Below are 13,059 nucleotides of genomic sequence, written 5' to 3' on the forward strand. Positions count from 1 at the left end.
ATTATGCATACGTTTGACAAATGCAGATTCTTTTTTTTTGCCTAACAAAACATTTTTATATATTTTTTCTTTCTTGACGTGGTGGGAGCGATTTTGCCATGGGGGGGCACCACGGAAAGATGAACGCAACGGAATCACTGCTCTCTAGTATCTGTGAAATGGATTGGCTATTCAGTGTTATGCTGGTGTGAGAACATTTAGTAATTTCAATGTCACTTTACGTTGCTTTGCCTTCACAGAAAAGGATGAATGTAAAGTTATTTGTCACAGTCAGGAAGTCAGGAATCCTATGGAAGAATTTGCATGCTTCTAGCATGTACAGTTAAAAAAGAACTAATGCAAGGCCTGAAAAATACCCCAAAATTGCTTATTTGTATTTTTTATAGTAAATTCAATTAAACTTTTTTTTTAAATGCTTACATTTAGCGCTAACTTTAGAGCGTTACATTTCTAATGATTTAAATGATTAATGGTTATCAAAGTTAACTTTTTGATGAACGGATTAATGGTTAACAAAGTAAGTTTTGATTAGCTATGACAAAAACAAAACAGAAAGCAACATAATCTAAATACGAACTTAGCTTCTTCTACTGTAGCTCGCAGAAGACGTACATTGGCCTTACATTAGCTAACTGCTGTATTTTAGCTATCTGGCTCCTGTCTATGTCCTCTTGCTCCTCCTCTAAATCCCCCTCTTGCTTCTCTTCCTCTTCATCTACCTCTTCCTCTTCCTCCTACTTTTCCTCCTTCTCTACCTCGTATTCCTCCTTCTTCTCAAGCAGTAGCTGTACTGTCTTCTTTCTTCCTCCCCCTAAATCTAGGCAACTTACACACACACATTTCTGCTCTGACTAACTTCCCACATAGGGAGGCTTCTGTACCTTCTGTTAGAACTGAATATAAACACTACATTTCAATATTCATTGTTTTTTTAATTTGTCATAATCTTACTCCCTTTAGGACATCCAACGAGGCACATCTATATAGACACATTATTTAAACATTTACTTTCAGCTGGCTCAGACTTCAGCAGATAGGGAGGTAGCTAGCTCTAAATGCTGATAGCAGCAGGAAGGTGAGTTCACACAATCCATAAATATCACAGCACTCCAACGCTGTCATAACACACTTCTACATTCTATAACAACACGAAAAACAGAGTGGGTGAGGGAATGTGTGCATGTACATATATATGTGTGTGTGTGTGTTTGTGTGATCCTGGTTTAACTATACAAGCAGGGTTCAACATTAACGATGGCCCGCTGGCCTGGGGCCAGTAAGACCTGACGTCGGACCAGTAGCGTGTCTAATTACTCGCTTATTCTGAATGGTTGCTTCGTGATATTGTACTGCTATTTATCTGCGAAAAAGGGCAAAGAGAAAAATTGCCAATAAAAAGGAACAACTAAAACTATGGTTATAATTTTCTGGGGTTGCTACGGGGTTCCTTTGCCAATTCTTGGGGTTGCACCCCTAGCGTGGCCCGGCCCATAGGGGCCATTGCTCAATTTCCCCATTATTAGTATCTTACTAAAATGTTTGCTTGTCATCTTTGTCACATTAAAATGTGTATTTGGCGCTTCTCCCCCAGCGGTGTGGTACAGTACCCGGGTCGTCTTTTTGACCAATAATATTCGATGGCTCGTCAGTTTTGACCAATCATACTTCATAGTGCATTCTAGAGCAGGACCCAAATATGGTATCATACAAGACAAAGCAAATGCGCTAATTTTTGTTTTCGTGGAAAGAACAGGTTTCATGGGTGGAAAACAATAATTGCAAGGGACATTGCAATTCATGTTGTGCATTCCCGACAAAAGCTGATAAGGGAATGTCATTCATTAAGGGAACGAACAACTACCGAAAACATGCTCTTAAGTCCCTGCAGCATGTTGCATTTATTGCAGCCAAACGAGCAGCCAAACTGCTGCTGCACAAATTAACATCTGCCTGCTCCGAATGAATGAGGTGACATATAGCCAAACTGAAAAACTTATTATGACATATTTCTGGTCCCCATACAGATGCTCTCCTCTCTCTCACTGGGTCTTTCACTCTCAACTTCTCTCTCTCCTGGTCTTTCACTCTCAACTTCTCATTCTCCTGGTCTTTCACTCTCAACTTCTCTCTCTCCTGGTCTTTCACTCTCAACTTCTTACTCCTGATATTTCACTCTCAACTTCTCTCTCTCCTGGTCTTTTACTCTCAACTTCTCTCTCTGCTGGTCTTTCACTCTCAACTTCTCACTCCTGATCTTTCACTTTCAACTTCTCTCTCTCCTGGTCTTTTACTCTCAACTTCTCTCTCTCCTGGTCCTTTACTCTCAACTTCTCTCTCTCCTGGTCTTTCACTCTCAACTTCTCACTCCTGATCTTTCACTTTCAACTTCTCTCTCTCCTGGTCTTTTACTCTCAACTTCTCACTCTCCTGGTCTATTTTAAACCTATTTTAAACCTCTCACTTTAAAATATATCTTGCACATACCTAGACACTCCTCCCACCTCATACACGTCCAACACTTCAGAATCAGAAATAATTATCAAACAGCGTAAGTGAGAGATGATAAGAGGTACTCTAATGTTAGAATAGCAGTTAACACTACTGTAAATAAAGTACCACTATTATAAATAACCAGTTGTTCATCTAACACCAAACCAACTGTCTTCCTGTGAACAGCTGCATCTTATTCCTTCAGTCCAAATCCTAACCCTTCAGTCCTAATCCTAACCCTTCAGTCCTAATCCTAACCCTTCAGTCCTAATCCTAACCCTTCAGTCCTAATCCTAACCCTTCAGTCCAAATCCTAACCCTTCAGTCCTAATCCTAACCCTTCAGTCCAAATCCTAACCCTTCAGTCCTAATCCTAACCCTTCAGTCCAAATCCTAACCCTTCAGTCCTAATCCTAACCCTTCAGTCCAAATCCTAACCCTTCAGTCCTAATCCTAACCCTTCAGTCCTAATCCTAACCCTTCAGTCCTAATCCTAACCCTTCAGTCCAAATCCTAACCCTTCAGTCCTAATCCTAACCCTTCAGTCCAAATCCTAACCCTTCGGTCCTAACACTAACCCTTCAGTCCTAATCCTAACCCTTCAGTCCAAATCCTAACCCTTCAGTCCTAACCCTAACCCTATCCTAACCGTAACCCTTCAGACCTAACATTAACCCTTAGTTTATTTTTTCCTTGCCATTTTCTGTTTATGGATGTTTATAAAACAGCAAGTTCATGGGCAAGTGGAGTGGATCAGAGTGTAGTGGGAGTATGGCATCTCACTCTGGGCCTGGTCTCTGTATTCCGTGGTTTCAAATGTGTGGCTGAGGCTTCTCAGTAGAGGATGTGTTACTAGCTGAGGACGGTCTGTCGGGCCATGACATTGTTTTGGCTTCACGGATGAACAAAGCTGTTGTGGTGAGTTTTGTTGAGTATTTTTTATTTGTAAATGTTTTTCAGTATTTATGTTTTACTAGCATTAACAAGGTGCTTAGTGTTGGAAATAAAATAATTTCTAAATTTTGAATTCTTTCTTTTCTCTCACTTCCTCTCTGTATCATGTTCTCTCTTTTCCTGTCATTCCTTCTCTCTGTCTCATCCATCTCATTCTCTCTCTCTTCTTTTTCACCCTCTCTCCCTCTCTCCCTCTATTTCAATCTCTCTCATTAAATCATCCCCCAAAACCCATCTCACAGGCCCATTACGAACACACACACACCCTCTCCAATTCCCGGTGTAAGCTCTTAATTGATGTCATTAAACATTAACTTGGGAGGCGTTTCACATTAGTCTTTAAAGTAGGTCAGAAAGTTATTGAATCAACCTAGGGTAACCTACAGAGAGAAGGAGTTCAGTTATACTTTACGTTTGCATAACTACTGTCTGCACAGATTATATAATATTGTAACTTTGTTTTTCTGTGTATGTGTGTCTGTCACTAGAGGACAGAGAGATGGATATGAGAGTGAAGGACCAGAGAGGAAAAGAGAACAGCGGGAGGAGAGAGGATGAGAGGACTAAGAGAGGTAGTGAAAGGAAAAAGAGGTAGGGAGAGGAGATAGAAAGGAAGGATGAAAGGGGGTGCGAGAGAGTGACAGAGAGTGATAAAGAGAGACAGAGGGTTGTGAGATCAGAGTTTACAGTTATCAATCAATAATTCACTAAATGAGATGACCACCTAGTTGAGACTGTCTACAACAGCTTAATAAGGACTACACCAAGTAAATATCAACATTAACACAGATCTGAATTAGGACTACACCAAGTAATTATCAACATAAACACAGATCTGAATTAGGACTACACCAAGTAAATATCAACATTAACACAGATCTGAATTAGGACTACACCAAGTAATTATCAACATTAACACAGATCTGAATTAGGATTACACCAAGTAAATATCAACATTAACACAGATCTGAATTAGGACTACACCAAGTAATTATCAACATTAACACAGATCTGAATTAGGACTACACCAAGTAAATATCAACATTAATACAGGTCAGAATTAGGACTACACCAAGTAATTATCAACATTAACACAGATCTGAATTAGGACTACACCAAGTAATTATCAACATTAATACAGATCTGAATTAGGACTACACCAAGTAATTATCAACATTAATACAGATCTGAATTAGGACTACACCAAGTAATTATCAACATTAACACAGATCTGAATTAGGATTACACCAAGTAATTATCAACATTAATACAGATCTGAATTAGGACTACACCAAGTAATTATCAACATTAATACAGATCTGAATTAGGACTACACCAAGTAATTATCAACATTAACACAGATCTGAATTAGGACTACACCAAGTAATTATCAACATTAATACAGATCTGAATTAGGACTACACCAAGTAAATATCAACATTAACACAGATCTGAATTAGGACTACACCAAGTAATTATCAACATTAACACAGATCTGAATTAGGACTACACCAAGTAATTATCAACATTAATACAGATCTGAATTAGGACTACACCAAGTAATTATCAACATTAATACAGATCTGAATTAGGACTACACCAAGTAAATATCAACATTAACACAGATCTGAATTAGGACTACTTCAAGTAAATATCAACATTAACACAGATCTGAATTAGGATTACACCAAGTAATTATCAACATTAATACAGATCTGAATTAGGACTACACCAAGTAATTATCAACATTAACACAGATCTGAATTAGGACTACACCAAGTAATTATCAACATTAATACAGATCTGAATTAGGACTACACCAAGTAATTATCAACATTAATACAGATCTGAATTAGGACTACACCAAGTAAATATCAACATTAACACAGATCTGAATTAGGACTACACCAAGTAATTATCAACATTAATACAGATCAGAATTAGGACTACACCAAGTAATTATCAACATTAATACAGATCTGAATTAGGATTACACCAAGTAATTATCAACATTAATACAGATCTGAATTAGGACTACACCAAGTAAATATCAACATTAATACAGATCTGAATTAGGATTACACCAAGTAATTATCAACATTAATACAGATCTGAATTAGGACTACACCAAGTAATTATCAACATTAATACAGATCTGAATTAGGACTACACCAAGTAATTATCAACATTAATACAGATCTGAATTAGGACTACACCAAGTAATTATCAACATTAATACAGATCTGAATTAGGACTACACCAAGTAAATATCAACATTAACACAGATCTGAATTAGGACTACACCAAGTAATTATCAACATTAATACAGATCTGAATTAGGACTACACCAAGTAATTATCAACATTAATCCAGATCTGAATTAGGATTACACCAAGTAAATATCAACATTAACACAGATCTGAATTAGGATTACACCAAGTAATTATCAACATTAATACAGATCTGAATTAGGATTACACCAAGTAGTTATTAACATTAATATAGGGCTGAATTAGGACTACACCAAGTAATTATCAACATTAATACAGGGCTGAATTAGGACTAAACCAAGTAATTATCAATATTAATGAAGATCTGAATTAGGACTACACCAAGTAATTATCAACATCCAGAAAAAAGCTGATCAATTTCACATCAACCTAAGCCTTCTATAACAAAGCATTAACCTTGAAAAAGATTAACCCCAGGAAAGCAAAACAGTTAAACTCTATCAAAATCATGAGAAACAAAGCATACTAATTTTTACATAAAAAAGAATCAAACAAAACACAAAGGAAATGAGAATGCTATCTTTCCCTGAAAAGAGACTATACTGAGGCAGAACATCTGAACCCTGTAACCAACCCAGAATATGAAATATAGGAAGATATTGCTTGGGAGAGACAGCGGGTAAAAAATTGCCCACAAAATTAGGTGGAAACTGAGCTGCACTTTCTAACCTCTTTCCAAATGTATGAAAAGATTAGACACAGATTTCCCTCTGAACAAACAGACCCAACAAGTATTTGAAATCCAACACTGAAACAGTATGTTAGGTGAAATACCACAATGTCCAAATCACAGCAGCCTGATTAATGACCTGCTGTCATGTCAAAAGGCAAAACAGTGCACCAGAGACAATATTATAAACATTTATAAAAACATAACCAACATTGTCCTTGCTTCCCCATGTCCGTCAGACCTACAACACTAGCAATGTAACATTTGAAATATCTTTATATATATTTTTTCTAAAGGAAATGTAGCGGCAGGTGACAAAGAGTGAAGAAGTAAAAATGTGAGAGATATTTAGAACCTCTTCCTGTCAGCCCCCCATCAGCATCCACTCATCCTTTCTCCTCTTTCTCCCTTTTCATCCATCCATTCTCACTGTACTGACAAATAGACCTCTTTATATGGTAATGCCTTTCCCACCTAAGAAGCATGAACAGGACATTAACGCTCACATTCACACACACACACACACCCACACCCACACACACACACACACACACACAATGGCATGAAGAACACATTAAGGCTGACTGAGATATGTATGCTGCGCACATATGTCATACGTTGCTGCCGTAGCAACGGAGGGTGCCATGGTTATGAGAGAGATACAGTGTGTGTGTATGTGTGGATGTGTGTGTCTGTCGGTGTGTGTGTGGATGTGTGTGTGTGGATGTGTGTGTGTGTGGGCATGGGCGTGTGCCTGTGTGTGTGTCTGTGTGTCGGTCTGTGTGTGTGTGTGTGTGTGGAAGGCCAACTGGAACATGTCAGAAACACTGAGAGGTGGCAGTGCTGTTTGTTACAGGGGAGTCGGTGACAGAAATAAAACCTCCCAAAACTGGAACCTGAGCCAGGGACACTCTGCTTGGACATTCTAGTACATTTCCCCAATGGCACACGTGTACATACACAAACACACACACACACACACACACTGACCTACTTTACTGAGCTGAACCTGACTAAACAAGAACAGACCACTCAATTTGGGCGTGGGTGGTTGAGGGTTATTCATATAGGCACCCAGGTTATTTACATTCACACACACACACACACACACAGGAACCTGGGTTATTCATACACACATATACACACACACAGAAACCTGGGTTATTCATACACACATATACACACACACAGAAACCTGGGTTATTCATACACATATACACACACACACACACACACAGGAACCTGGGTTGTTTATACACACACACACACACAGGAACCTGGGTTGTTCATACACACACAGACACACACAGGAACCTGGGTCTTAAATGACCTCAGCTGTGGTACCAGATGTTCCTGAACCTCCAGCTACAAGTGTGTCTATAAAAATCCTCCCATGTGGTCTAACTGACATCTATCTCATTTCTCTCACCTCCCCTCCATTACGCCTCCATCTCTCTCTAGCTCTCCATTAAAACCTCCCTTCTCCTCCTCTATCCCTGTGCTTTTCTCCATCTTCCTCCTCCCTCCTGCAGCTGGATGGTAGGTCATTAAAGGTGTAACTAACACAAAATCTGAAACCTGAAACAAAGCACCACTAACTAACACATCAACTTCAAAGAAAAAGACAAAATACACACAGTGATTTCATACATTAGAAAAAGATACATAAGGGGAAGTGATGGCCCAATGTGACGGGTGAAATGGTGAGGCAAAAACCCATCTGTCAATATACAGGAAGTCCTTATAAAAGCCTCCACCATACCTGCAGTCACAGTGACAGAGGACTGGAACCAGGCTACTCTCCTGCAGTCACAGTGACAGAGGACTGGAACCAGGCTACTCTCCTGCAGTCACAGTGACAGAGGACTGGAACCAGGCTACTCTCCTGCAGTCACAGTGACAGAGGACTGGAACCAGGCTACTCTCCTGCAGTCACAGTGACAGAGGACTGGAACCAGGCTACTCTCCTGCAGTCACAGTGACAGAGGACTGGAACCAGGCTACTCTCCTGCAGTCACAGTGACAGAGGACTGGAACCAGGCTACTCTCCTGCAGTCACAGTGACAGAGGACTGGAACCAGGCTACTCTCCTGCAGTCACAGTGACAGAGGACTGGAACCAGGCTACTCTCCTGCAGTCACAGTGACAGAGGACTGGAACCAGGCTACTCTCATTCCCTGGAATTTCCTTTGTCCTTCTCTTTCCCTCCGTCCCGGAGACACACAAGTCAGTGGCAGGTTGTGGCAGGGACATTTCATCACATGGACCTACTGCTAGGCTCTTCAACGTGCACAGCTGTGTGTGTGTGTGTGTGTGTGTGTGTGTGTGAGTTCTCTAAACATGCTTCCTGGAAGCCAATTGTCAAGACTGAAAGCAAATCCTATATAGTGGCTCCGTGAAGGTCAGTATTAGCATAGGAACACAATTGTCCGCTGGTTCTGTCAGAGGCGTGCAGACAAGAAGAAAATGATTATAGAGGTGATGGACGCAGCCTTTGAGGAGACATGTCATTGACCTGAGGGTTTCTGTTGTGGCAAATCAGTGTTGTTCTACAGAACAGGTCTGGTAGCTGGAATCTCAGTCCCCTATTTTCATCATAGTATACTGCTTTTGACTCCAAGCTATCGGCCCTGTACTTGTCATAACAACACCACTGTCATCTTACTTCATGTGACGGTTTTCCCATCTTCCGAGAGCATCTGGTGGTGGCACAAGACTACTCAAGTAGAGATTTTCTCTTTTGCTGCTTCCTCACTAAAAGTCTTCTGAATTTCATGATACCAATGTCCACTTGTTTCATTCATTTTTATATTGTTGTCATTTATCATCTAGTAGGTGACTTTGGAGACGTCTTCTTCAACCCAACTCTCCTCTGTCAACTACCAGGTGACCTTGGAGACTTCCTCTTCAAACCGTTCTGTCCTACCCACTCCAAAATTGACATAGTACTTTGGCGTAACCCTGGTCAACACCTTGCTGTTCTGCACTAACATCAAGGTGGTAAATTGAATGTTTTTCTACAACATTAATATAGTACTATCTTACCTTATACAGGAAGTGGTGCATGCATTAATCCAGGAACTTGTCACCTACTGTAATTTACTGTTGGTAGGCCTCCTGGGACATCAAACCCCTGGGCTGCCTGGTCTTCAACCATCACACGGTGGATACTAAATTCACTAAAAGACAATGTTGCTGGTCCACAGAGCAGCAAGTAGAGCTTCTCCTCCTTATCAACTCCTCCTTATCTAATGTCCAACTCCTCCTTATCTAATGTCCAACTCCTCCTTATCTAATGTCCAACTCCTCCTTATTTAATGTCCAACTCCTCCTTATCTAATGTCCAACTCCTCCTTATTTAATGTCCAACTCCTCCTTATCTAATGTCCAACTCCTCCTTATTTAATGTCCAACTCCTCCTTATCTAATGTCCAAACTCTGAGCTCTTTTTCTGCTACCTTGCTGCTCTAAATAGAATATATTTTATTTTCTCCATGTGTCAGTCTTTCCCAGTTCAGTGTGATTTACTGGGACAATGCCAAAAAAAACATTCACACTATAATCCACTGTAATGCTACAACTTACTCTCTAGCCAATTACTACAATGTAACAGTGGCTGGGAACTAAGTCAACTTTATCTGAACCCCCCCCCCCCGCCCCCCCCACACACACACGCCTGTACCCACTCATAAAGACACAGACACACATGAATGTACTTGCGCATAGAAACACACACACGTTCCCACTGTAATTAACACAAAGGTTTCCTCTAACCCTTCACTAAACCTTCACGTCCAGGGGAGAATGCAAACATCCCATTAAACATTTTCTACAGAGTGGAATTTTTTGTGTCAAAAAATATGGTTTCATTCTGTTCCCATGCAATTTGTTATGCTTGTTTTGATTGGGAAGTTGGGAGCTGGAATCAAACCCAGAGAGGCAGTAGAGGCAGAGACTGAGCCCTCAGAACCACCACAGCCCCTCAGAACCACCACAGCCCCTCAGGACCACCACAGCCTTCAGAACCATCACAGCCCCTCAGAACCACCACAGCCTTCAGAACCACCACACCCATGAGAAATACCTCAGCCCTCAGAACCACCACAGTCCACCTGACTATGGCTTAACCAGATAAGTGTTCTGTATCCACAGTGTTTTACCGACAGTCATCAAATGAACCCATGGTTGGTTAAAGATCCCAAAAAATAGGTAATTTTTCAGCCAATACCATAGATGTTAAGCTTAGTTATAGTGAAACACATTCACTTTGGTCTTTATTTTGACTGTGTGTCGCAAAACAGATATGTTTGTGTGTTTATCTAATAAACGTAGCTGTTTTATGCCCTAATGGTGGAACTCTGCCATTGAAATGAATTATGGTACTTTATATAACCCTATGCAGCATTTTTCATTTAAAATATCCAATAATAATGCTTAAATAGCATCAGTTAACGTTAAAAAACGGACACTATGGTTGCAAGTAAAACGTAGAAGTCTGGGCCGTTCGTAGGCATGTAGTTCCTTTACGGTGTGTGAGTTGAAGGTTTGTTTGGTTTGGATTCATGTACCTTACACTGAACGCTCCAGAAACTAAAATATACGTCAACATAAGACAAAGCAGGGATTAGAACAAGGGCACATTTTGCATTTGATGGTGAGAGCTGAAGTTTGTGTAAACAGGGAGGCAAAGTTGGCTACCTTTCTACTTGACAAGTAGGTTACATCTCCTCATTTTAGCTAGCTGGCTAGATAGTCAAGGAAAGCTATGTGTAAGTTGCTAGATTGATGATCTCTGAGAAACAATTATACCATGCAGAAAATCATTTGACATCCTTGATTTTCTATGAGCGCTGATACATTTTAGGAAGGTTTCTCTAAAGTCTTTGGTCGAGACAATAAGCTAACGTTAGCTAGCTAAGTTGTGTCCATGCAGACACTCTTTGATTTCATTTCATGCTGGAAACTAGTATTACAATATTCAGCTCATTGCAGATAGGCAGCATTAAAGTGGTGATAAAGTTGCATTGTGATTTGACTCAATGGGCTCCAGGTGTGATGCTGCCATAATCCTCTAATGTCCATGCTGGGGATTGATCTGGTAAAACCACAGGCCAGCCCCAATTTACCAAAGATCACAAACACAGCGCAACCTCCTGCCATCAAACCGGACCTACCGTAAATGACACCACAGTCATTACCTAACATCAAGAGCACAGCACAACCTACTGCCATCAAACAATGCCTATTATAAATGGCACCATAGCCAATAGCAGACTATTGACAGAACCCTACTTCAACAGTCTATAGAGAACCCTATTTCAAAAATCTATAGAGAACCCTATTTCAACAAATTATAGAGAGAACCATGCATCAACATCCTATAGAGAAAGTCCTACTACAGTCTGTAAAGAGAACCTTACTTCTAATATGTATTGAAAGAACCCTACTTCAACAACAAACTTTATGGAGAAATATACTTCAATAGTTAACATGGAGACCTCTAACAACATGAATAACTCTAGGTTAATAATCCATAGAGAACCGCACTTCAACAATTTATGGAGAGAACTGGAATTTAACAATCAAAATTGTTCTAAAAATAGAGGTATAAACAAAGTCCGTGATGGTCAGGCTGGAATGGAGACACGGTCCAGTGAAAGGTTGAGTTTATGAGCCCTCTGGATCCACTTATAGACCAGTTCATGAATGGGCCAATAACGCACACAGGCAGTAGAACTCGAAATCATTTTAACGATTTTCATTGGGATTATTCATCCACTACCCCTCCCCTTGCGGTCCTAACGACCTAAAGACTTTTTACAACATAGCAGCCAGAATCATGACGCGTTTCCTCTGTTAGCCATGAGCAGAACGCTGTTATTTGTAACCAATTAACTCCCTCCCCGCGGGCTGCATTCGTCACGTTTGTAGGGCCGAGACTCCTGGCAACTGGAGAACTCAGCAAGGCTTCCAGAAATCTGCAACATGCTCAAAAGAAATCACAATCAAGCGTGCACTATTTTGTCCTCAACCAGGACAGCTCCTTAAAAACGCGCACGGGTTACATAGTGCACCCACACACACGCACGTACACCCAACGCACATCGTGAAACGAGTATGATGTCAAAATAAAGAGTCAGGGTTCAGATGAGAGATGGTGGAAAATAACAACAAATTCGCTGCCAAATGATTCTACAAAAATAACCCAAATATAGAAAGGGAAAACAATTAGGCTAACAGGATTCTATTAAGCATATTAATCCTGATACAAAGGGATGCGTAAAAGGTAACGAATTGATTTCAATATTACGTACATATGTACTAGAATTGTAGCCTACGTCATTTTCATTTCGGCATAATGCCAGTTATTAAACAAGCACGCAAATGAGCAAGGGTTGGCAGTTCGCCTGATTGAGCTTTCTTTCTGGGCTCTCTGAGTCTTCAGCCCAGCCACAACACGGTCTCGGCCAAACAGAACAATACAATCAGATTTAATAGGTCTACCATTATCCAGCTGAATCCAACTCCTCATTACATGCGTCTTAATGGACACACGAAACAGACAAGCCATGCACCATGTATGAAGATAATAATTCAACGTAAATCTAAAGGTATTTGCCTGTAGGTGTTTACATGCAGATGCTGCTATAGTTT

General features: G+C 40.3%; 1 protein-coding gene across 4 annotated transcripts in view; it reads right to left on the reverse strand.

Moving 5' to 3' along the window:
• Positions 1-13,059, reverse strand: part of kif26ba (kinesin family member 26Ba) — a 163,823-nt gene that overhangs the window by 149,304 nt on the left and 1,460 nt on the right. The gene's annotated exons all lie outside the window — the stretch shown is intronic.

This window comes from Esox lucius, chromosome 15 (genome assembly GCF_011004845.1).
Source record: "Esox lucius isolate fEsoLuc1 chromosome 15, fEsoLuc1.pri, whole genome shotgun sequence".
NCBI lineage: Eukaryota > Metazoa > Chordata > Actinopteri > Esociformes > Esocidae > Esox > Esox lucius.